Here is a 25,729-nt window from a genome sequence, read left to right as displayed (position 1 = left end):
GAAGCTCTTTTTCACCGATAAGAACTGAAGTTTCTTAACTCTTCCTGTACTGGAAACAGTATGAGACTCATATCTCTGCTGCTAATGTTTTATTTCTTAGCTGTACTACACATACAAATCATTATATCATAAGTTTATTTTCACTTCAGATTTTTACATAGGTATTTACTAGATTTCAATTAAAAATCTTTAGAACCACAGCATTTAATCTGCTAGAGGAGATTTAATTAACATGTAAAAATACATCAGAGGGCAATTTAAAAGTTTGGTGGGTGGTTTTTGTCCTAGGCTTGCACAGAGCACAAGGGATTCATGATCTGCGCATGGAGAAAAAAAGTTTTTGTTATTTATTTGCAAAATCATAATGAGAAATTTGGGGAAAAATCGTAACTCGTTTTGTTTATAAACGTAATTTTTCAATTTCTGATAATTTTAGCTTAATTTTGTGCCAACTTTAGCAGTTAATAGCAAAGTCCCCATACATGTCATTGTCTCCAAATTGCTTTGCATGTTAAAGCGGTGTTGTCACCATAAAAATCAAATTTCAACAGCAACTGGTCTGAGTGTATTAAGTGATAAAGATGCTAATCCTGCATTCAAAACTTTTTCTGCTGTTATGGTTGGTAGTTATCACATACTATAGGAGCACTAGCCCTAGTGCCAAACTGTGCCAAAGAGTTGAATGCTGGGAGTTCTTTTGAATGCTGGGAATTCTTTTTATCTATAATATATCCCTCCTCTTCCATTTATTTCCCTGCCTAGCTGATCACTTGCGTTTACAAGCAAGGCTGAGGTGACTCAGTGATTGGATGTGTAAATAAAAAAGGCTCTGGGAGGAGGGCAGCCAATGAATACACAATGAGCAAGAGAAGGGAGGGGGGGAAACAATATTCAGGGAGGAGATGATGTCAGCATTAGCTTGGCAAGATGGCCACTGCCTAAAAGTGGGTTCTCTGCTTTTCCTTTATAAAATTCACAGGAATCATTACGTGGATAGCACAATACATCTGTTATGTAAGTAGAAGTAGTATTTATCTACTTATATACAGTATGAGTTTTTTATTTCTAGGTTAGCATGGGTGTCGCTTGTTCTTTAAGGAGAAGAGTGGGAACAAGAAAATATTTTTTCAAGAAGACCTTGTAGTTTAAAAAAAAAATGATTTTAAAAATGCAAAGCCAAAATGATTTTTAAACTCAGAAAAATGACAATTTAAAAACTATTTTTCAATGTTAAAATTGATTTTCTCAAAAACAACAACTTTTTGACTTATTTTTACTTATTTGCATATGTGTATCAGCGCCAAGGAAACAAAGTGGCCGCTGCTGAGAGAAGAACGATGTCCAGAGTTCACAAACAGATAAATTATATATGCTCAGCGCAGAGTCCAAAAACAAAAGACGAGTCTTCAACAAAGGATAAAAGCAGGTAAATCTCCACCACAATAAATATTGGGTTCACGGCACAGCTCTGCAATCATGGATACCCAAAAAAGGAAAGAGGCTTACCAGCTGGTGACAACCCACATTATAAGGTTGTATCAATGCTTTGGTAGGACATCAGGAAGCAACAGTCTTTCCAGGATCCACCAATTCAGCAATGATTCCTCTCACGAATGGATATCAGTAAACATCATAAAAAACAAACAAACGGCAACTCTAAGTGTAAACCGTTTAATATAGAGTTTTCATAGTAAAAACAGCTTAAAAATAGCATAAAAATAGCATATGCAATGGGAACCCTGAGAAAGTTGCACGCGTGTATGGGTCAGCAGTAAAGGACAGTATGAAGGTGCCGGCTGTCTCCTTCCCGACCGGTTTCGCAAACTAGCGTCATCAGGGTATTTTTACTTATTCACATTATCCTCTTTAAAGAGACTCTGTAACATTAAAAAGATCCCCTGGGGGGTACTCACCTCGGGTGGGGGAAGCCTCCGGATCCTAATGAGGCTTCCCACGCCGTCCTCTGTCCCACGGGGGTCTCGCCGCAGCCCTCCGAACAGCCGGCGACTGTGCCGACTGTAGCTTCAATATTGTAATGTTGTGGTGTTTGGTGTATACACTTCAGAGTTTTCTGATTATTAGTGATCCGCAGTATCACTAGTAATACAGATATATTTGATTATATGGTGATCTGCGGCATCACTAATAATACAAATATTTATGCGTACTCTGGAAAACAAGGTACAGATAACTTGTGGAAAACCCACCACACTGACGTTAACTCAGAGGGATGGAGACCTCTGGAAGGAAGGGCAGTGTGTGCGATTCTGCGACTAGAATAAGAACGCAGAATTGCGTTCCTCAACAGTAATGATATGCTGAGGAGTTACTGAGTTCCCCGCAAGAAGAACTCAGCAGAGATATCCCTTTAGTGGAAAACCCACTAAAGGGGGCAAAGTCAAACGGAAAAACGGTTCGGTATCAGAACTGGCAAAGAAGTACCGAATCGACAGACAGAAATCAAGATCAGAGGTCAAGCCAAGGTCAGCAACGGGAAATCAGATGAGCAGAGGTACAGAATCGAGAAACACAAGGGTAGTCAGAAGCCAAGCCAATAGTCGGTAACGGTACGGGCTGGCGAAGTACAAAATCAGGAGGCAAGAGGATAAAGAGATAACAGGCAAAAGGTCATACACAATATAATGCAATAGTACTTTAGGCTATCAACAGAATCTGGCTAAGTGTGGATCCCCAGCTCCAGCTGGTTCTAGCACACTTTGGGATCTGACTAGGGTCTGAGTGCTAACACACAAGTATTCGCTGACTGCAGACAACTTGCAACTGACAGAATGCCTGCTTTTATACTGTGCTGGACTCAAACAGCCCGCCCAGCCATTCAACCAATCACAACGTGGCTCAAGGACCTTGCAGTACAGCTCAAGGACCTTGCTGAGGTCAGCTGACCAGCTGGTCAGCTGACTCTCTTTCTAAGAGTATAAAAGGCTCTACTGCACACGCGCGCTGCCCCTACGGGGTCCAGACTGTCATGAGAGGTGTCTCGGCGAGCAGCATGCCATGAGGCCTGTGAAGGTGTTCCAGTAGTGCAGCCTCGACGTGGAGTACGCTGAGAGGTCTGCGACTGAACGGTGGATCGTGCTACCGCTGCGGACGTGGACGTTTCTCCGCGTTCCGCATGCGGCCATGCGGGCGGTTGCGCTGCTGATGCGGACGCGGACACACGTCCGCGTTCAGCCTGCTGTTGCCTCATTACAGTACCCCCCCTTTCAGGCATGACCTCCGGGCATGCCTCACCCGGTTTCCCAGGATACAACTCATGAAATCTCCTCCTTTTCTCCTCAGCATGAAGATCTCGAAGGGGAACCCATGACCTCTCTTCTGGCCCGTACCCCTTCCAGTGCACCAGATACTGGAGCTTGTTGCGTGAGAAACGGGAATCTAAAATGTCCTGGACTTCATATTCCAATTCCCCATCCACTACCACAGGAGCAGGGGGAGTAGAATCTACCCTTACCGCAGGCTTCAATAAAGAAACATGATAAGTCCTGCCACATCTCATATTAGTAGGTAATTTTACCTTGTAAGTGACCTCATTGATCTTACTCTCTATAGGGAAAGGCCCGATAAAGCGAGGACCTAATTTTGCTGATGGTTGCCTGAGAGGAATGTGTCTAGTAGAGACCCAAACATAATCCCCTGGAATAACCAGAGGATGCGTTTTTCAAGTTATTGTGGGCAAATTCAGCAAATGGGAGGAATCTTGTCCAGAGATGTTGTGCATCTGCTATGTAACATCTAAGAAACTGCTCCATGGACTGATTGATCCTCTCTGTCTGCCCATTAGTCTGGGGATGGTAACCTGAAGAGAATGATAAAGAAATCCCCAGATCTTTACAAAAGGCCCTCCAGAACTTTGACACAAATTGTACCCCCCTATCAGATACAATATCCACCGGAATTCCATGTAACTTAAAGATGTTATTAATAAATAAATCTGCCAATTTACGGGCAGATGGAAACCCAGACAGAGCAACGAAATGTGCCATTTTACTAAATCTGTCCGTAACAACCCAGATGACAGTGTTACCTTCAGATTCAGGCAGCTCCCCCACAAAATCCATGGAAATGTGGGACCATGGAACCTGTGGAGAAGGCAGGGGCTGAAGAGAGCCTGCTGGAGCTTTTCTGGAGGACTTACTCCTGGCACAGACAGAGCAGGACTTAACAAATTCCTCACAATCAGACATGTAAGAAGGCCACCAGACTGCCCTATTCAAGAGTTCCTGGGTTCTGGCAATACCTGGATGTCCCACATTCTTATGTTCATGAAACATCTGGAGCACCCGTTCCCGAAAACGAATAGGGACGTACAGAAGTCCCTCAGGTTTTCCATTGGGAACATTGGACTGGCATGCAATAAGCGATTTTGACAAGTCTTCGGAGATCTCAGTGGCTGCCAGAAAATACCTCTCAGGTAGAATATTGACAGGAGTGGCTGGTGGGGCAGATTCAGATTCAAAACACCTGGATAAGGCGTCAGCCTTAACATTCTTATCCCCAGGCTTATAGGTTATGATAAAATCAAACCGGGAAAAAAAAAGTGCCCATCTCGCCTGCCTGGGTGTTAACCTCTTGGCCTTCTCAATGTATTCGAGGTTCTTATGGTCAGTATAAACAGTAAAGGGAAATTCTGCCCCCTCTAACCAATGACGCCACTCCTCTAGAGCTGACTTAACAGCCAACAATTCCCGGTTCCCCACATCATAATTCCTCTCTGCCGGTGCAAACTTTCTTGAAAAAAATGCACAAGGATGAACCTTATTATCAGGTCCAAAAGCTTGCGAGAGGACTGCCCCAACCCCAACCTCCGATGCATCTACCTCTACTATGAAGGGGCGGGTGACGTCAACATGACGCAATATGGGGGCGGAACAAAAAGATTTTTTAATGATTGAAAGGCCTCAATGGCTTCTGGTGACCAGTTAGTCGCATCAGCGCCTTTCTTGGTCAACTGGGTCATGGGGGCAACAACTGAAGAGTACCCCCTAATAAACCGCCTATAATAGTTAGCAAAGCCTAAAAATCTCTGCAGGGCTTTGAGGCCTGAAGGTTGCGGCCAATCCAACACTGCTGAGACTTTGCTTGGATCCATTGCCAGTCCAGAGGTGGATATAATATACCCTAAAAATGCCACCTCTTTCACCTCGAAGAGGCATTTCTCCAGCTTAGCATATAACTGGTTCTCCCTGAGCTTCTGTAACACAAATTTTACATGCTTCCTGTGTTCCTGTAAATTTTTTGAAAAAATTAAAATATCATCAAGATAGACCACTGTAAACCTGCCAGACACATCTCTGAAAATATCGTTTACAAACTCCTGAAAGACAGCTGGGGCATTGCACAATCCAAAGGGCATAACTAAATACTCATAGTGACCGTCAGGAGTGTTAAATGCGGTCTTCCACTCGTCGCCCTCTCTGATCCGAATAAGATTGTATGCCCCCCTCAAGTCTAACTTTGAAAAAACACAGGCCTCAGTAATCTGAGTAAACAGGTCATCAATGAGTGGAAGAGGGTATCGATTTTTTATGGTGATTTTGTTTAGCTGCCTGTAGTCTATGCAGGGGCGAAGACCACCATCCTTCTTTTTAACAAAAAAGAAACCTGCACCAGCAGGAGACTTGGAGGCACGGATAAATCCCTTCTCCAAGTTCTCCTTGATGTAATCTTTCATTGCCACCTTTTCAGGGCTGGAGAGGTTGTACAAACGACCCCTAGGAGGCAGTGTACCCGGTCTCAATTCAATGGGGCAGTCATAGGGTCTATGTGGAGGCAACCTGTCAGCAGATCGAGGACAAAATACGTCGGAAAAATCAGTGTACTGAGGTGGGACCCCCTGGACCTGGACCTCTGAAGCACACACAGAAATGGATTTAAGACAATTCTCCTGACAATAGGAGGACCAGGCAGATAATTGGCCCTCTTTCCAGTCTATTTGAGGGGAATGCTTCTTCAACCATGGTAGCCCCAATATGACGGATGAGGTGGCCATCTTTAAAACATAGAACTGGATGACCTCAGTGTGCAATACTCCAACCTGAAGTGTGAGCGGCGGAGTTTGACAAAGAGGTGTCTTGTTCTGTAAAGGAGAGTCATCGATTGCTGTAACATAAATGTGTCTTTGTATGGGAAGAATGGGAATGTTAAAGTTTAAAGCCAGGTCTCTGTCAATGAAGTTGGCAGCTGACCCAGAGTCAACAAATGCAGAGGTTAGGAAGTCACTGTTCTCCCAATGAAGAGAACAGGGCAGCAAGATTTTATTCTGACATGGAGGTAGAACTGGCTCGCTTAGGGTGGTACCTCCAACCATCCCTAAGCGGACAAGTTTTCCGCCTTCTTACTGCAGTTCTGCACTCGATGACCCTTTTCCCCACAATATAGACACAGACCCTCCTTCCTTCTCCTAGCTTTCTCAGCGACTGAGAGTCGTCCGTGCCCCAACTGCATTGGCTCCTCCTCTGGAACCTCAGGGGAACCAACAGTAGAGGGCGCTCTAACTAGCACAGATGACCTGCCCTTTTTATGATAGCGAATGCGTCTATCGATCTTAACCGATAAGGCAATAGCTGCATCTACATCTTTGGGCTCAGGGTGGATTATCATGACATCAATAATGGACTCGGAGAGACCGGTCATGTATGTGTCTAGAAGAGTGAACTGATCCCACCTCACTGAGACCGCCCACCTTCTAAACTCGGCAGCGTACTCCTCAACCATACGATTGCCTTGCTTTAGGCATCGGAGTTTACGCTCAGCAGTGCCGGCTAAATCAGGATCCTCATATATGATGGCCATGTTCTTGAAAAACTCGGACACTGAAGATAAGGCAGAGTGACCCTCAGGTAAGCTGAAAGCCCATGTCTGAGAATCCCCTTGTAACAAAGTTTTAATAAAAATTACTCTCTGTACCTCAGAACCAGATGATATGGGCCTCATCTGAAAATAGGCTAAACAACGATTTTTTAAATTACTGAAGTCGGACCGAGAACCAGAAAATCTTTCAGGAAGAGCCATCTTAGGCTCGCTACTGGCTGGGGAGGGTAGAACATTAAGTGGTGCCGGCAGTTTCTGAAAGGCCTCAGTCAGCTGGTTGATCTGGACCTGCTGAGCAGCAACGGTGTTTCTAAGCTCATCGACTGCCGCAGTTAAAGTCTGCAACTGCTCGGCAACTCCCTCCATGTTACTTTTACTGGTCTCCAGTACTGTAATGTTGTGGTGTTTGGTGTATACACTTCAGAGTTTTCTGATTATTAGTGATCCGCAGTATCACTAGTAATACAGATATATTTGATTATATGGTGATCTGCGGCATCACCAATAATACAAATATTTATGCGTACTCTGGAAAACAAGGTACAGATAACTTGTGGAAAACCCACCACACTGACGTTAACTCAGAGGGATGGAGACCTCTGGAAGGAAGGGCAGTGTGTGCGATTCTGCGACTAGAATAAGAACGCAGAATTGCGTTCCTCAACAGTAATGATATGCTGAGGAGTTACTGAGTTCCCCGCAAGAAGAACTCAGCAGAGATAACCCTTTAGTGGAAAACCCACTAAAGGGGGCAAAGTCAAACGGAAAAACGGTTCGGTATCAGAACTGGCAAAGAAGTACCGAATCGACAGACAGAAATCAAGATCAGAGGTCAAGCCAAGGTCAGCAACGGGAAATCAGATGAGCAGAGGTACAGAATCGAGAAACACAAGGGTAGTCAGAAGCCAAGCCAATAGTCGGTAACGGTACGGGCTGGCGAAGTACAAAATCAGGAGGCAAGAGGATAAAGAGATAACAGGCAAAAGGTCATACACAATATAATGCAATAGTACTTTAGGCTATCAACAGAATCTGGCTAAGTGTGGATCCCCAGCTCCAGCTGGTTCTAGCACACTTTGGGATCTGACTAGGGTCTGAGTGCTAACACACAAGTATTCGCTGACTGCAGACAACTTGCAACTGACAGAATGCCTGCTTTTATACTGTGCTGGACTCAAACAGCCCGCCCAGCCATTCAACCAATCACAACGTGGCTCAAGGACCTTGCAGTACAGCTCAAGGACCTTGCTGAGGTCAGCTGACCAGCTGGTCAGCTGACTCTCTTTCTAAGAGTATAAAAGGCTCTACTGCACACGCCCGCCTGGCCCTTACGGGGTCCAGACTGTCATGAGAGGTGTCTCGGCGAGCAGCATGCCATGAGGCCTGTGAAGGTGTTCCAGGAGTGCAGCCTCGACGTGGAGTACGCTGAGAGGTCTGCGACTGAACGGTGGATCGTGCTACCGCTGCGGACGTGGACGTTTCTCCGCGTTCCGCATGCGGCCATGCGGGCGGTTGCGCTGCTGATGCGGACGCGGACACACGTCCGCGTTCAGCCTGCTGTTGCCTCATTACAAATATTTACCTTTGCTGGCTCCAGCGGGGGCGCTGTGGCTGCTTTCCGTTCCGAACTACACGGAAATACCCGATCTCATTCGGGTGCGCTCTACTGCGCAGGCGCAGGAAACTTGCGCCTGCGCAGTAGAGCAGATCCGACGGCGATCGGGTATTTCCGTGTAGTTCGGAGCCGACAGCCGTCAGAGCGCCTGCGCAGGAGCCAGGAAGGTAAATATTGACGTCACCGCTGCACGGACTCCACGGAGGGCTGCAGCGAGACCCCTGACGGATGGAGGACGGCGTGGGAAGCCTCATTAGGATCCGGAGGCTTCCCCCACCCGAGGTGAGTACCCCCCAGGCCCAGGGGATCTTTTCATGTTACAGATCCTCTTTAATATACTTAGGAATTTTGGTGACAATAGCATGTATAGGGGCTTTGCTACTAACCGCTAAATTTGGCACAAAATTTGTGAGAGAACGTGGTAAAGCCGCCGCGTGTACTAACAGCAAGGCGGCTGATTCCGTGTCCAACACAGCGGTCTGCACGCGGAAGCGTGCATCTAGTGACATGGCAGAACGCGGAAAAGCCGCCGCATGTACTGACAGCAAGGCGGCTGGTTCCGCGTCCAGCGTGGCGGTTTGCATGCAGCAGCGTGCAGCTAGTGTGGCTGGGCCTGTTAGTTCACACAGGTTTAGGAGCACTGCTCTATATATGGTTACTGCTGGCCACCCTCAAATTGTCTGCCGTTGCAAACACTACGTGGAAGCACTCAGACCTTAGTCAGATCCAACAGTGTGCTTGAACCAGGAGGACCTGGGAATTCACACTGAGCCAGATTACTTGTGTTATTACTCTGTTATACATCAGACTAGTTCCAGGGTGTAGAGACCACGGACCTCACACCCAAGACTAGGGAACTTGTGTTATCATTCTGTTATACATCAGACTAGTTCCAGGGTGTAGAGACCACGGACCTCACACCCAAGACTAGGGAACTTGTGTTATCATTCTGTTATTCATCAGACTAGTTCCAGGGGGTAGAGACCACGGACCTCACACCCAAGACTAGGCATTGTTTGATATCTGTTATGACCTATTGCTTTCCTGACTATCCCTCCGCTCTCTGATTCGGTACCACGCATATCTGATATTCCGTTGCCAAACCCTTCCTGCCTTGGATACCGAATCAGTTTTCTGTCTTTGTACTTTGTCTGTCCGTGTGTTGCCGACCTGGCTTGCCCGACCTCGAGAGCTATCTCGCCTCTTAAGAGATAGTCTCCAGATCTGTCAGTGACATCCACCTTCAGGTGTCACTCACTCTCTGATCCTTCCTACCTTCAGTCTGACTCCACCCCTTGGAGAGTCTCAGGCTGCTGGAAGGTTCTGTGATCTCTGTGAGCAGTATTGCCTATAATGTCTAATATCACCTGCTCATCAGGTGTGTTACTCAAAGTCACACTGTTACACCAAACACTCACATACCTATAGGTGTCCAGAGGTTAGAACTATATCTGTATTATTGGTGATTCTGCAGATCATCCATAGTCAGGTATAGATCTGCATTCTTGGTGATACTGCAGATCACCAATAATCAGATTCTCTCTGCGTGCTGACACCGATCGTTACAAAATTACACAAAAATTATGCAAAATTACAAATGTATTACACAAAATCAAATGAATGGCCAAATCGTAATTATGTATGGCTGTAATCACAAAAATGTACATGAAATTTTGTGTAATTGTAACTGGATGGACCTCGCTGGACCTTATTTGTAGTTAGAACGCGAGGTATGACCTCAATGGACATATGTCTTTTTTCAACCCAACTAACTATGTAACTAGGAGGTTGAATTGACAGGGAGCGGAAATAGGAGGTGGGTTGCGTTGATCCTTTTCAGGAAATCAAGAAGATTCTGGTCTATAGTTTTTAGCTCTACATTTACATTATGCTGGAAACAACGTTTTACTTAAAGGGAATGTCCAGGATGAAAAAAAATATATACTTACCTCGGGCTTCCTCGAGCCCCTGGCAGCCGTACTGTACCCTCGCCACAGCCCCGCTCCCCGCCGGTTGCCGGGGTCCCCTCCGGTACAAGAGGCCTACTTGCGTTACAGTGTGCGCCTCACGTAGTCGCACTGACGTCATCCAGACTCTACTGCAGAAGTTCTGAGCCTGCGCAGTACAGTCCGGAGGACGTCAGTGACCTGCAAGCTGGAGCGTAGGTAGATGCCGACCTGGCGAGGTTGGCATCTGCACTGGAGGGGACCGGGAGCACCAGAGCTGCGGCGAGGGCACAGGACGGCCGCCAGGGGCTGGAGGAAGCCCAAGGTAAGTAGATTTTTTGTTTTCTTTTCTTCCTGGACCTCCCGTTTAATGATTAGAGACCCAGTGCAGAAGCTATGCTGACAATTCTGTAGACTGTTCTGTGGGGCATTTTGTTGCAGCATAGTAAGCACATCTCAACTGACATGTGACACTCTGGAGATGATGAACAACATTATACTGTCAGGATTTAAACAGCTACAAATTGCTTCATCCTTGAACTTACTGCCTGGATCTAATCCTAACATACAAAGCACATCAGGTAGCTTATAATAAAAGACCAGAAACAGACATTTTCGAATAAGCAATACGTAGTTTTTTAAAGAGAAACTGTAGTGGAAATAACATAATGAATAGAATTGATTATTGTTTAAAAACATTTATTTATAAAATATTTAGTCATTGCCCATTGTAAAATCTATCCTCTCCCTTATTTACTTTCTGAAATGTATCACTGGTGGTTGCATCTTTAGTCCTGCCAGGTGATCTGTATGGAATGTTCATTACTGAGAGTTGTATGTACAGAGGGAGATGCTGCTTGCTTGGCAGTTGGAAAAAGACATCATGTCCCACACTGCAACGAGATTCACAGACAGCAAACTGTCAGGACCATGGCCATGACATCACACAGTGGGAGGGGTTTCACCACAATATCAGCCATACAGACCCCATGATGATCTATTAGCGAAAAGGTAAAGAATTCTCATAGGAAAGGGGGTATCAGCTACTGATTGGGGTGAAGTTCAATCCTTGGTTAATAAAGTTCCTCTTTAAATCCTGACAGTGCAATGTTGTTAAATGTATTTGTTCCTTTCCTTGCATTATTTGTCACATACAAAGTGGCGCCGTACAGCTGAAAGCAGGGGCGTTTCTAGGATCCAAAGAGATCCGGGGCACTTAAAGTGAATCCGAGATGAACTTTTACTCATTGCATAATTGTGTTCCTTTCCTATTGTTTATAGGGCATTCCTCAAGCCAAATACTTTTTTGTTTTTGTTTTAATACTCTTATTCCCAATAAACTAAACAAGCCTCACCCACAGTTTTTCAGAGAGCCAAGGCATTTTCAGACAGTAGCAAGGGCTCATGGGAGCTCAGTCTGGGCAGGAGGAGGGGGAGGTATTACTAGCCAGAGATTTCAGAGGCAGAGGGGAGGAGGGAGGAGGAGGGTGGATTAGGTTTTTTTCTCAGGCTAAGTGCTCAAGATGCAGATAAGCTTGCCTGTGTTTAATGTTTACAAACAATATGGCTGCTGTCATTGTATCACAGGAAAAAATAATGATATTCTATTGAAGCTGTTTGCAGCTAGATTTGCTGTAATCTAAACTCTAGAGAAGATATATAGACAAATTACTTGTTATAGTTAGTTTTTCATCTTGGATCCGCTTTAAGCTGCAAAATAGGTGTGACCACGTGCCATAATGTGGGTGTGGTCATGGGTGGACCCAAATTTACATGAACTTAACAGCGGTCTTAACAGCAGGCCTGCCCAGCAAAATGTTGGATGAAGCCACCTCTCCATTTATACAAAAAAAAACTCCAAAATGCAGCATATCACATATATAGGTAGTGTCAGGTAAACATAACTAGGCAGAGTTACCTGGCTTCTGTGCTGGCTGGTCTGGCTTTCTCCTGGGCGGGCTGGCCTTTGCCAGGTTATCTGGCAATTTCCCCTTAACATTCCTTGACCATCTAGTGCACAGTCCCTCAGCCCTTCCCTCAAGCCCCCCCCCCCCCACCCCCACCCCCCACCAACTGTACATGTTTTGCAGGAAAACCACAGACATGGACAGGTGAGGTAATTAGTGTCTCAGCAGAGCTGATTAACTACCTCTAAGGTTTTCCACAAAACATGCACTGTTGGTGGACCTTGAGGACAGGGTTGGGGAACACTGTTCTAGTTGACCCCCTCCCATGCTCCCAAGGGCCTTCCATTCAGCCACCACAAGAAAAGAGAGCAGCATTACTTACCTGGGGCTTCTTCCAGCCCCTAGAAGTCTAACCATTCTAGTCAAAGAAGGACTAAGATAAATTGGGGCCCTAGGCAAGGTAGTGGTTGTGGCCCCCTCCCCTTATGCTCCTTTTGGCAATCTGAGATGGAAGGGGGTCAGAGAAAGTGGAAGTTGGGCCCCCTGACACCCACTAGGCCCCAGACACCTGCCTAGGTTGCCTTGTTCATAATCCTGTAAATATATCCTTTGATGTGAGTATATCACCCAGCCGGGAGATAATAAACTCACCCGGCCGGGAGATAATAAACTCATTCACCCAGAAGGGGCACAGGGCTGTGCTCATAATTGACTCTGTTAAGTTCCCCAGAGCTGCTCCATGCTCTGTACACACATTGCTGCACTGTGCTCTGTACACACGCTGCTGCTCCATGTTCTGTACACACATTGCTGCACTGTGCTCTGTACACACGCTGCTGCTCCATGTTCTGTACACACGCTGCTGCTCCATCCAAAGTCAACTGTAGCAAAGAAAGAAAGGGGTGGGACTGTGAGCTGCAGGATACCTGAAGATACTCTGGTGTCTCAACTTGTGTTTGTCACCAGACACTGCACCGGCCCCGGTCTGAGGGGGGATTCTGGGCAGCTGTAATCTCCCCCTGTGTTTGCCTGTGCAGTAACGGAGTCATGGTCCCAACTGCGAGACCATTGGCTTCAATACAGTACAAGCTACCTGTACATACAATGTGCAGATACAGTGGGATGCGAAAGTTTGGGCATCCTTGTTAATCGTCATGATTTTCCTGTACAAATCGTTGGTTATTACGATAAAAAATTTCAGTTAAATATATCATATAGGAGACACACACAGTGATATTTGAGAAGTGAAATGAAGTTTATTGGATTTACAAAAAGTGCAAAATAATTGTTTAAATAAAAGTAGATTCCAAAACCTTTAGAACTAATTATTGGAACTCAAATTGGCTTGGTAAGCTCAGTAACCCCCGACCTACATATACAGGTGAATCTAATTATGAGAAAGAGTATTTAAGGGGGTCAGTTGTAAGTTTCCCTCCTCTTTTAATTTTCTCTGAAGAGTAGCAACATGGGAGTCTCAAAACAACTCTCAAATGACCTGAAGACAAAGATCATTCACCATCATGGTTTAGACTAGAGGAAGGATACAGAAATCTGTCTCAGAGATTTCAGCTGTCTGTTTCCACAGTTAGGAACATATTGACGAAATGGAAGACCACAGGCTCAGTTCAAGTTAAGGTTTGAAGTGGCAGACCAAGAAAAATCTCGGATAAACAGAAGCGACCAATAATGAGAACAGTCAGAGTCAACCCACAGACCAGCACCAAAGATCTACAACATCATCTTGCTTCAGATGGAGTCACTGTTGATCGTTCAACCATTTAGCGCACTTTACACAAGGAGATGCTGTACGCGAGAGTGATGCAGAGGAAGCCTTTTCTCCGCCCACAGCACGAACAGAGCCACTTGAGGTATGCTAAAGCACATTTTGGACAAGCCAGCTTCATTTTGGAATAAGGTGCTGTGGACGGATCAAACTAAAATTGAGTTATTTGGGCATAAAAAGGGGCATTATACATGGAGGAAAAACACAGCATTCCAAGAAAAACACCTGCTACCTCCAGTAAAATATGGTGGTGGTTCCATCATGCTGTGTGGCTGTGTGGCCAGTGCAGGGATTGGGAATTAGGGATGATCGGAAGAGCAAATTCCGTTCCGCCGGAAATCGCGGATTCCGTCAGGGTTAAATTCCGTTGCTATGAAAATTCCGCCGGATTTGTACGAAATTCTGCGGAATTTCGGATTCCGCCGGAAAACTTAAAATAATCGCAAAAGTAACCTTGTTTATCCTATATGGTAGCCCATAGACTCTATTAACTGTTCCCTTAATCCTTCTCCCTCCTCCCAGAGGGAGGAGGGTCTCGTCTTCCAGGGAATTATAATATTTCAAAAGCCAGCTTACATATCTTGGCTGGGAATTAAACCCAGGTCTGAGTGCGTGGTAGGTAGCTCACTTCACCACTATACCACCACCAACACTACATGCTGAAGCCAGCCTAGCATGTACCATTATGATATATCCAAGAGAAAAATGAGCTTGTTTAAGGATTTGTAGCATGTCAAAAGCCAACTCACATTGGCCGGGAATAGAACCAAGGCGTACCGCTCTGTAGGCTGCTATCCTAACCATTATACCACCAACACTACATTCTGAAACTTCTTGGAGCAGACTTACTTCCTCCCTCCAAAAGACACACATACATCCCCATAAAATCATTCAACAGCAACTGCATGCACAGTCTTTGTGGTACACAGTCTCTGTAGCACAATTGGTTAGCGTGTTTGGCTGTTAACTGCAAGGTTGGTGGTGCAAGCCCACCCACCCAGGCATGGCCTTGCCTTTTGTGTTCAACAGTTGTCCAAAGAGAACCCCAGATAGCCAGGTAGATTCATCTCCCTCTCCCTCTCTCTCTCTCTCTCTCAGGGACGGTCACCGCTTTCCGTGGAATTGTATTTTCCGCAATTTTAGGCGGAAATTGGTTATTCTTTTCCGTTTGGTCGGAATGGAAGAGAGAGAGAGAGAGAGAGAGAGAGAGAGAGAGAGAGAGAGAGAGAGAGAGAGAGAGAGAGAGAGAGAGAGAGAGAGAGAGAGAGAGAGAGAGAGAGAGAGAGAGAGAGAGAGAGAGAGAGAGAGAGAGAGAGAGAGAGAGAGAGAGAGAGAGAGAGAGAGAGAGAGAGAGAGAGAGAGAGAGAGAGAGAGAGAGAGAGAGAGCTCATTTTTCTCTTGGGTATATCACAATGGTACATGCTAGGCTGGCTTCAGCATGTAGCATTGTAGTGTGTTGTGTTGGTGGTATAATGGTTAGGATAGCAGCCTACCGAGCACTAGACCTCGGTTCAATTCCCGGCCAATGTGAGTTGGCTTTTCACATGCTACAAATCCTTAAGCAAGCTAATATTTCTATTGGATATATCATAATGGTACATGCTAGGCTGGCTTTAACATGTAGCATTGTAGTGTGTTGTGTTGGTGGTATAATGGTTAGAATAGCAGCCTACAGAGTGGTAGGCCTGGGTTCTATTCCCAGCCAATGTGAGTTGGCTTTTGACATGCTAAAAATCCTTAAGCAAGCTAATTTTTATCTTGGATATATCATAATGGTACATGCTAGGCTGGCTTCAGCATGTACTGTAGTGTTGTAGTGTGTTGTGTCGGTGGTATAATGGTTAGGATAGCAGCCTACAGAGCAGTAGGCCAGGGTTCTATTCCCAGCCAATGTGAGTTGGCTTTTGACATGCTACAAATCCTTAAGCAAGCTAATTTTTATCTTGGATATATCATAATGATACATGCTAGGCTGGCTTCACCATGTAGCATTGTAGTGTATTGTGTTGGTGGTATAATGGTTAGGATAGCAGCCTACAGGGCGGTAGGCCTGGGTTCTATTCCCAGCCAATGTGAGTTGGCTTTTGACATGCTACAAATCCTTAAGCAAGCTAATTTTTCTCTTGGATATATCATAATGGTACATGCTAGGCTGGCTTCAGCATGTAGTGTTGTGGTTTGTTGTGTTGGTGGTATAATGGTTAGGATAGCAGCCTACAGAGCGGTAGGCCTGGGTGCTATTCCCGGCCAATGTGAGTTGGCTTTTGACATGCTACAAATCCTTAAGCAAGCTCATTTTTCTCTTGGATATATCATAATGGTACATGCTAGGCTGGCTTCAGCATGTAGTGTTGGTGGTGGTATAGTGGTGAAGTGAGCTACCTACCATGCACTCGGACCTGGGTTCAATTCCCAGCCAAGGTATGTAAGTTAGCAAAAAACAAAGCAAGTGCTCACCAACATGGGCTGCATCTGAATGACTCATCACCTCATATGCACCGCTTATATAGCTCAAATACACACTCAGTAATCAGACGGATGCAAAACATATGCATAACTAAATACTTACCATGCAAAACAGGTGCTGCTAGCCTGGTAGTTACAGAACTATGGAAATAAAGAAAGGTAGAAGGCTGCGCATCCCTGACCCAATACTGTCCAAATGAATGGTTAATCGCTATGGCGCACACGGCCCCCCCCCCCCCTGGACTGAAATGTGCGCCTGCATCCAAACAATGCAAGTCTATGGAGAAAGTTTAGCTTCCATTATAGTTTTGCATGCAAAATTGCAATATACTGGACACCTGCACCAACGTTGAGGTAAATCTCCAGAGCAGGTGTCCTACACTATCTAAACTAAATTAAAAGCAAATGTCTTTACCCTGAGAGCAGCTACGCTACAATGTGTAACTTACATTTAAAAGTGGCCACACACCATACAATTTTTTTAAATATCTGTTCAATTTAAGAATTGCAATAAATTTTTCTGACTGATTGTAACATTTCAAAAATATGACCAATGTACCACACACGTATGTTCAATTTTCCCCCCAATTATGATAAGAATGATTGGAAACTCTGACAAAATTGCTAGGGTGTGTATATTAATAAATTGACAATCCAACACACACCATACAATCTTTAAAGAGATTGAAGAAAAATATCTGGCATTCCGGATCGATTAAAATCGAAGAAAACGAGAAATCCGATCGGATTTTTCAGTCGAATGAAAAAAAGCTTTCGATTTTTTCGGGAGATCCGATCGTTTTTATCAAATTACCGTAAAATCGGATCATTTTATTGTATTGTGTGTGTGGCCACCATAGAGACAGCAAAAAACAAAGCAAGCGCTCACCAACATCGGCTGCATCTGAATGACTCATCACCTCATATGCACCGCTTATATAGCTAAAATACACACTCAGCAATCAGACAGATGCAAAACATATGCACAAGGTAAGTAAGCTGGCTTTTGAAATACTACAATTCCCTGGAAGACGAGACCCTCCTCCCTCTGGCGAGGGAGAGAGAAGGGTTATCAGCTGGAAATTAGTTAGGTGAGGAAATAAATTTGAATTCCGTAAAATTCAGCGGAATTTAAAATTTTTCTGCGGAATTCCGTTTTAGAGCTATAGCAATTCCGTTCTGACTGCCGGAATCGGAATTGGCCCAATTCCGTCCGGAATCCAGCGACTATCACTACTGGGAATCCTGTCCTGGTTGAGGGACGCATGGATTCCAATCAGTATCAGCAGATTCTGGAGACCAATGTCCAGGAATCAATGACAAAGCTGAAGCTGCGCCGGGGCTGGATCTTTCAACAAGACAACAACCCTAAACAATGCTCAAAATCCGCTAAGGCATTCATGCAGAGGAACAAGTACAACGTCCTGGAATGGCCATCTCAGTCCCCAGACCTGAATATAATTGAAAATCTGTAGTGTGCGTTAAAGAGAGCTGTCCATGCCTGGAAGCCATCAAACCTGAATCAACTAGAGATATTTTGTAAAGAGGAATGGTCCAAAATACCTTCAAGCAGAATCCAGACTCTCATTGGAACCTACAGGAAGCGTTTAGAGGCTGTAATTTCTGCAAAAGGAGGATCTACTAAATATTGATTTCATTTCTTTTTTTGTGGTGCCCAAATGTATGCACATGCCTAATTTTGTTTAAACAATTATTGCGCACTTTCTGTAAATCCAATAAACTTCATTTCACTTCTCAAATATCACTGTGTGTCTCCTATATGATATATTTAACTGACATTTTTTATCATAACAACCAACGACTTATACCGAAAAATCATGACGATCAACAAGATTGCCCAAACTTTCGCATCCCACTGTACCGTACATCGCAAAAGGGTAAGAGGCAGCCATCAGCAGTGACACAGCGGCGCAGTGCCAATCGGGCACCAGTCCTGCCATCCCAGCACACAGCAAGGTTATCAGTTGTACACAGGGATGACAAAGCTGGTGCCTGATCAGCACATTGTGTTCATAGAAATATAAGACATCCCCTGAAAATAAGCCCTAGCACATCTTTTGGAGAAAAAAATAATATAAGACACTAGCCCATATGCAATTAACTTTCTCTCCTGAGTTATTTCCTAAGAAATAATTTTCATATTCTTTTTAAAATAGCTTTTAAGCACAGGGGCGTAACTAGAAGTCACCGGGCCCCCCTGCAAGAATTTGGATGCACCCCCCCCCCCCCCCTCGTGTGCCAGCTCAGGTTCATTTGGGGGGGGGCAGGAGGGGGTCACAGCATGAAAGGAAAGTGTGGTCACACATCGGTGGGGGCCTCTCCCCTCTGCGCTCCCCTCCTGCATCTATCACTGGCAGCGGCAGCAGGCAGGACACATACCTCCTTCCACCGCCGGAGGTTCCGATCTCTAAGTGCTTCACGCTACTTCCTGTTTAAACAGGAAGTAGTGTAAAGAACTTCGAGATCGGAGACCTCCGATGGTGGATGGAGGTACATATGTGATGTGGAAGAGATACTATTTAGCGTCCTCTCGCTCTGATTGGCCCTAGCCCCTGATGAGTCATAGGACGAAACTCGTTGGGCGTGGCCTAAGGAGCGAGGGACGCCGAAAGAGCTCGACAGGATTTATATGCGCATTTGATTCTTTGATACTGTAAGTGCACTACGTTTTAATTATTTTAATAAAAGAAGATTTTACACTATATCTGGCCCTGTTTGTGTCCTAGGAACGCTGCTAATGAGAGAGCAAGCTTGATGTCAGCTGCAAAGTGATTATTGCTGGTCTGTGCTGGGTCAGCCAGGCATTGCGGTGAGAGGCTTTATTGACCATTCGGTGGTGGATCACTGGGTGCTGATGTAGAAACTGGGAGCACTGGTGCAATAGAACTTACCTGTATTATACAGTATTACACTATTAGAGCTTCTTGTCTTTTATGGTTGGAACAAGCGGGTGAAGGAACTATACGCTGAAACAACGAGGAAATACTGGCTGGGCCAGAAGCGTTATTGGCTGATCCTGAGAAGGGCAGCTGTGAAATCTGGTGAGCGTATACTGTTAGTAGAAAGTTCAGGAAGTGTGAAGTTCGTGTTATTCCCCAAAAGTTTGGAAGAAGAACAATGTGGACTTGTTGTTGATCAATTTTTGATAATTGTTTAATAACTTTTAATGATTTATAACAAAAGACACTATTAGGATACAGCCATTGCAACCGCTGTTGATGGTCATTGTTATTTATGGGCAAGATCTGAGGGGTTGTGTATTGGTTTTCTGTAGAGCGCCCTGTTTACCTTATTTACATATGTGTCCTGCCTTCCGCCGCTGCCAGTGATAGATGCAGGAGGGGAGCGCTGAGAGGAGAGCTCCCCTCCCCGCCGATGTGCAATGCTCTCCCCTCATGCTGCAACCTCTCCTGCCCCCCCCCCCCCAAACGGCCCTGAGCGGGCCCCAGAGGGCTGCATCTCCTATTGTTACGCCCCTGTTTAAGCATTTTACAGTTGAAAAAGCCCCATCTACACTATGGGACATTGCAGCGATCCGGCGGCTCGCCGGATCGCCTCTTCCGCGTGCCCGCCGCGTCCCCGCTCGCTGCGCGTGTGCCGCATTCGAGTGCCCGCTCGTCCCCGCCGGCACCGCTAATCTTCCGCTCGATTCCCTGCCATTGTCCCCTCGCAGGAAGCGAGCAGGGAATCGGCGGTGCGGAGATCGGTCCTGTCGGATCTTATCAATCGAGCCGCATCAGCGGCTCGATTGATAAGGAGCATCGCGGCCGCATCTACTCGTGTAGATGCGGCTTTAGTGTCCGTTCCTCCGTTGATCTCCAGTGTGTGAATAGTTCTGTTTTTTCATCAGTGGAACGGGCCTGATTCTACGGACGGTTGGCACACATTTGTCTAGACAGAACTCAGGAGTTAAATGGAGGCTGGGTGTCTGCATCAGGGCAGAAGAGGGAGATACCAGGCACTGTAATTACTGACTAATGTATAATGGATTGTTCTGCGCTTGTTGGCGGAGTTAAAGAGCTGTGAGGAATGAAATTTGTTTGTCTGCTATTCTTGTCATGGTAAGTTATCAGCAAATCCTCACATCATACATTAATAGGAAACTCGATGCATCAATTCACCAGGGACCTTCACTTCCAGCTTCTAAACTTTACAGTGTGAGCGCTTGTGCATCAGTGTGTGAGTGTGGGTGTGTGGGTGTGTGTGGCTGTTGGTGCGTATGTGTGTTTGGAAGTGCATGTGTGTGTGTATGTGTGTGTGTGTTTATGAGTATGTATGTGGGTGTTGGTCTGTATGTGTGTGTGTGTTTATGAGTATGTGTGTGTGTGTTTATGAGTATGTGTGTATATGTGTGGCTTTTTGGAAGTGCATATGTGTGTGTGTTTATGAGTATGTGTGTGGCTGTTGGTCTGTATGTGTGTGTGTGTTTGGAAGTGCATTTGTGTGTGTGTTTATGAGTATGTGTGTGGGTGTTAGTCTGTGTGTGTGTGTTTGGAAGTGCATGTGTGTGTGTGTTTATGAGTATGTGTGTGGCTGTTGGTCTGTATGTGTGTGTGTGTTTGGAAGTGCATATGTGTGTGTGTTTATGAGTATGTGTGTGGCTGTTGGTCTGTATGTGTGTGTGTGTTTGGAAGTGCATTTGTGTGTGTGTTTATGAGTATGTGTGTGGGTGTTAGTCTGTGTGTGTGTGTTTGGAAGTGCATGTGTGTGTGTGTTTATGAGTATGTATGTGGGTGTTGGTCTGTAAGTGTGTGTGTTTATAAGTATGTGTGTATGTGTGTGGGTTTTTGGAAGTGCATGTATGTGTGTTTATGAGTATGTGTGTGTGTATGTGTGTGTGTGTGTGTGTTTGGAAGTGCATGTGTGTGTGTGTTTATGAGTATGTGTGTGGGTGTGTTAGTCTGTGTGTGTGTGTTTTGAAGTGCGTGTGTGTGTTTATGAGTATTTGTGTAAGTATGTGTGTTTGGAAGTGCATGTGTGGGTGTGTTTATGAGTATGTGTGTCAGTGTCCATTTGTGTGTGTTTTTGACTGTGTGTTGGTGTGTATGTGTGTGTTTTTGGAAGTGCATGTGTGTGTGTTTATGAGTGGGTGAGTATGTGTGTTACTGTGTATGGGTGGGTGTGTTTGGAAGTGCATGTGTTTATGAGCATGGGTGTTGGTGTGTATGTGTTTGTGTTTTTGTAAGTGCATGTGTGGTTTTTTTTAGCGTGTGTCTGTGTGTGTGTTTTTTTAGCGTGTGTGTGTATATGTGTGTTTTTGTAAGTGCATGTGTGTGTTTTTGGCACTGCTTCGTTAACTTAAAGTAATCCTGAAGCAAAATTAAAATAAAAAAAAGATGTTTGTATAGAAGAGAGAGGGTTCTGGCAGGGGTGTAACTAGACATCACTGGGCCCCCCTGCGAAACTTTGGATGGGGCCCCCACCCCAACCTCCCTAGCTTCCTGCACAGGAAAACTGAGGACCAATGTGTTTTCCCCATGCAGAGAAAAGCACTTATGGTGGCCATACATGGTACAATAAAAACGTTTGATTATCCCGTTTATTCTATCTAAATGAACGAATCAAATGAAAATTTAAAATATTTTTTTTTTTTCGATCAAGAAATTTGACCGATTATCCCATTTTTCCGAGACAAATCAGATCGGACATGCTGGAAAAATCTTTATATTCGATCTAACGGAATAATTGAACTAAATTATCTAATAAAAAAAATGAAAAATTGTACCATGTATGGCCACCTTTAGACTTAAAGGAAACATCAGGCAATCTATGCTACCCCCAGATCTACTTACCTGGGGCTTCCTCCAGCCCCTTGCAACTGACAAGGACTTGTCGCAGCTCTGTCCCCAGTTAGTACACACACACAAACAGCCGTATTATATTACTACATGACAGCATATGCTATATGGAGGAACAATAATGACATGCTGAACATAAGATATAATATTCACTGTAACTTTGGCAAAGCATTCAAAATGTCACTGATTGATACTGTTATTACAGGATCTAAAGCCCAATCTACACGATACGATTCTTTGTACAATTCGATTACGATTCTATTTAGGATCCGATTAAATCCAACATGTCCGATCGGGATTCGATTCAATTAGATTTGCCATTGCAAAACAATGGCAAATCGAATTGAATCGAATCCTGATCGGACATGACGGATTTAATTGGATCGTAAATAGAATTGTAATCGAATCGTATAAAGAATCGTATCGTGTAGATTGAGCTTTAGACTCAGTAGTATGAGACAAGACAACAAGCTCTCAATGAGGCAGAGACAGTCAGACATCAATCTTACCCATTCCACTTTGTCCAGTAATTAGACACCATAAGGTCACTAGCCTGTGTGTGTGTGATAAGAATCTAGGAATCTCTTCTGAGGGACAGTCTACAACTTTTTTTCCAACTGTGACTCCTTTGTTTTTAATGTTGTACATGAAGTAATCAGAACTGCTGCAGTGTGAGACAGATGTTTTTTATGAACCCTAGGGAGCAGGGACAAAGTCGCAGAGAACTCTGTCTTCTGAAGCTTATTATCTCAAGTGTCAGACACTGTATTTTATTTTTCTCTCCAGGGAACAGGTCAATAGTTCATTGGCCTGCTCTGTAAAATCATTTAGAATGCTGAGTAGTGTGTAAACTGCAAATACTAGAGAATGATGCATTGACTGGAGTATTGAGGCTACCCATTCTGGTAAAAGCAGCAGATTTCTGGCAGCACTACAGGACAATTACTTGACTCAAATGGTAACTGAACCAACTAGGGGGAATGCGTTACTGGATCTGATCATTTCTAATAGGCCAGATAATGTATCAAATGTGCAGGTTCAAGAACATTTGGGAAATAGTGATCACAACATGATAACGTTTGATCTGGTGACTGATAGGCCACGGGGCAGCGGGACCACTAAAACTATGAATTTTAGAAAAGCAAAGTTCACTCAGATTAGGCAGGCACTAAGTTTGGTGAACTGGGATAATGTACTACAAGGGGAAGACACTGAAGGGAAATGGCAAGCTTTTAAATTTATACTCAATCAATACTGTAGTATGTATATCCCATATGGAAACAAAATGTCTAGGAATAAAAAAAGGCCTCTATGGATGAATAGAAAGGTTAAAGATAAAATGAAGAGGAAAAAGAATGCCTATAAGGTCTTAAAACAGGAGGGGACGAGGCTGCACTAAGCAATTATAAGGAGTGCAATAAAAATTGTAAAAAAAGAAATTAGGCAGGCAAAGATTGAAGCTGAAAAACAAATCGCTAAGGATATCAAATCTAACCCCAAAAAGTTTTACAAGTACATTAACTATAAAAAAAGAAAGGTTGACTGTATAGGACTCCTAAAGGATGAGGATGGGAACTCAATGGTGGATGACCAAGGTAAGGCAGAGTTATTAACCCTCCTGGCGGTTAATTTTTTTTGCCATATAGGCAAAGATCCTTTTTTTTTTATTATTTTTTTTTTGTTTCATGTAAAGCTACCAGAGTGGCAGCTACATGAAACACCACTAGAGGGCGCATGTGTCCCTCTAGTGCGATCGTCGCCGGCATCAATAGTAAACAGGGGAACGCGTATATAACGCGCTCCCCTGTTTGGCTTCTCCTGTCGCCATGGCGACGATCGGAATGATGTCATGGACGTCAGCCAACGTCCTGACGTCAGACGCCTCCGATCCAGCCCATAGCGATGCCCGGAACTCATTGGTCCGGGCAGCGCAGGGCTCTGGCGGGGGGGGGGGGCCTCTTGCGCCGCTGCGTGCGGGCGATCGCCGCAGAGCGGCGGCGATTAAGCTGTACGCGCGGCTAGCAAAGTGTTAGCTGCGCGTACAGCATTTTAAATGGAGCAAATCGCCCCACCAGGGGCTGAGATATCTTCCTGCGCGGCATAGCCCGAGCTCAGCTCGGGCTTACCGCCAGGAAGGTTAAATGCTTTCTTTGCTTCTGTCTTCACAAAAGAAACAGCACTGTTGCAAACTACAGAGGCGGAAGAGTCTCAATCTTCTAACTGTAATATTAAATACTTAACGCAGGAAGAAGTGAATGCAAGACTAATTAAATTAAAAATAGACAAGGCACCTGGCCCGGATGGCATGCATCCTCGGGTCCTAAGGGAATTAAGTTCAGTTATAGATAAACCCCTTTATCTTATCTTTTGTGACTCTCTTGCAACTGGCAGAGTCCCAGTGGATTGGCGTACAGCCCACGTTTTCCCATTATTTAAGAAGGGCAAAAAATCTGATCCAGGAAATTATAGACCTGTAAGCTTAACATCAGTTGTATGCAAACTATTTGAGGGGTTACTAAGAGATACTATACATGACTTCATAGTAGAAAATAATCTTATTTCTCAGCATCAACATGGGTTTACTAAAGACAGGTCCTGTTTGACTAACATGCTCAGCTTTTATGAGGTAGTGAATGCTAATATGGATATTGGGAATGCTGTAGATGTGATGTACTTGGACTTTGCAAAGGCCTTCGACACTGTTCCCCACAAAAGTCTGGTGCAAAAGTTGAGGATGCAAGGACTGGGGAAGAGTCTGTGTTCATGGATAGGGAACTGGCTAATGGACAGAAAACAAAGAGTTGTGGTCAATGGATCGTACTCAAAATGGGAGACTGTTAGCAGTGGGGTCCCACAGGGGTATGTTCTGGGTCCAGTGCTCTTCAATTTATTTATTAATGACCTAGTAGATGCAGTAGTGAGCAATGTTGCTATTTTTGCAGATGATACAAAATTGTGCAGAATCATCAACTCTCAGGAAGATAGTGTCATATTGCAACAGGATCTGGATAGGATGGCTATATGGGCACATACATGGCAGATGAAATTCAATGTTGACAAATGTAAGGTCATGCATTTTGGACGTACTAATGGTCTAGCACCATACAAAATAAATGGGATACAGTTGGGGACATCAAACTTGGAGAAGGACTTAGGAGTACTCATTGACAACAAGTTAAATAATCGTACTCAATGCCAAGCAGCTGCAGCTAAAGCTAACAAAATTTTGGGATGCATTAAAAGGGAAATAAAAACTCGAGATGCTAGCATAATATTGCCCCTGTTTAACTCTCTAGTAAGGCCACATCTGGAATATGGAATTCAGTTCTGGGCACCACATTACAAAAAAGATATTGCAGTTT

Source organism: Hyperolius riggenbachi, chromosome 1, assembly GCF_040937935.1.
Source record: "Hyperolius riggenbachi isolate aHypRig1 chromosome 1, aHypRig1.pri, whole genome shotgun sequence".
NCBI lineage: Eukaryota > Metazoa > Chordata > Amphibia > Anura > Hyperoliidae > Hyperolius > Hyperolius riggenbachi.
The sequence above is the reverse complement of the archived record's forward strand: the minus strand, read 5'-3'. Positions refer to the sequence as shown.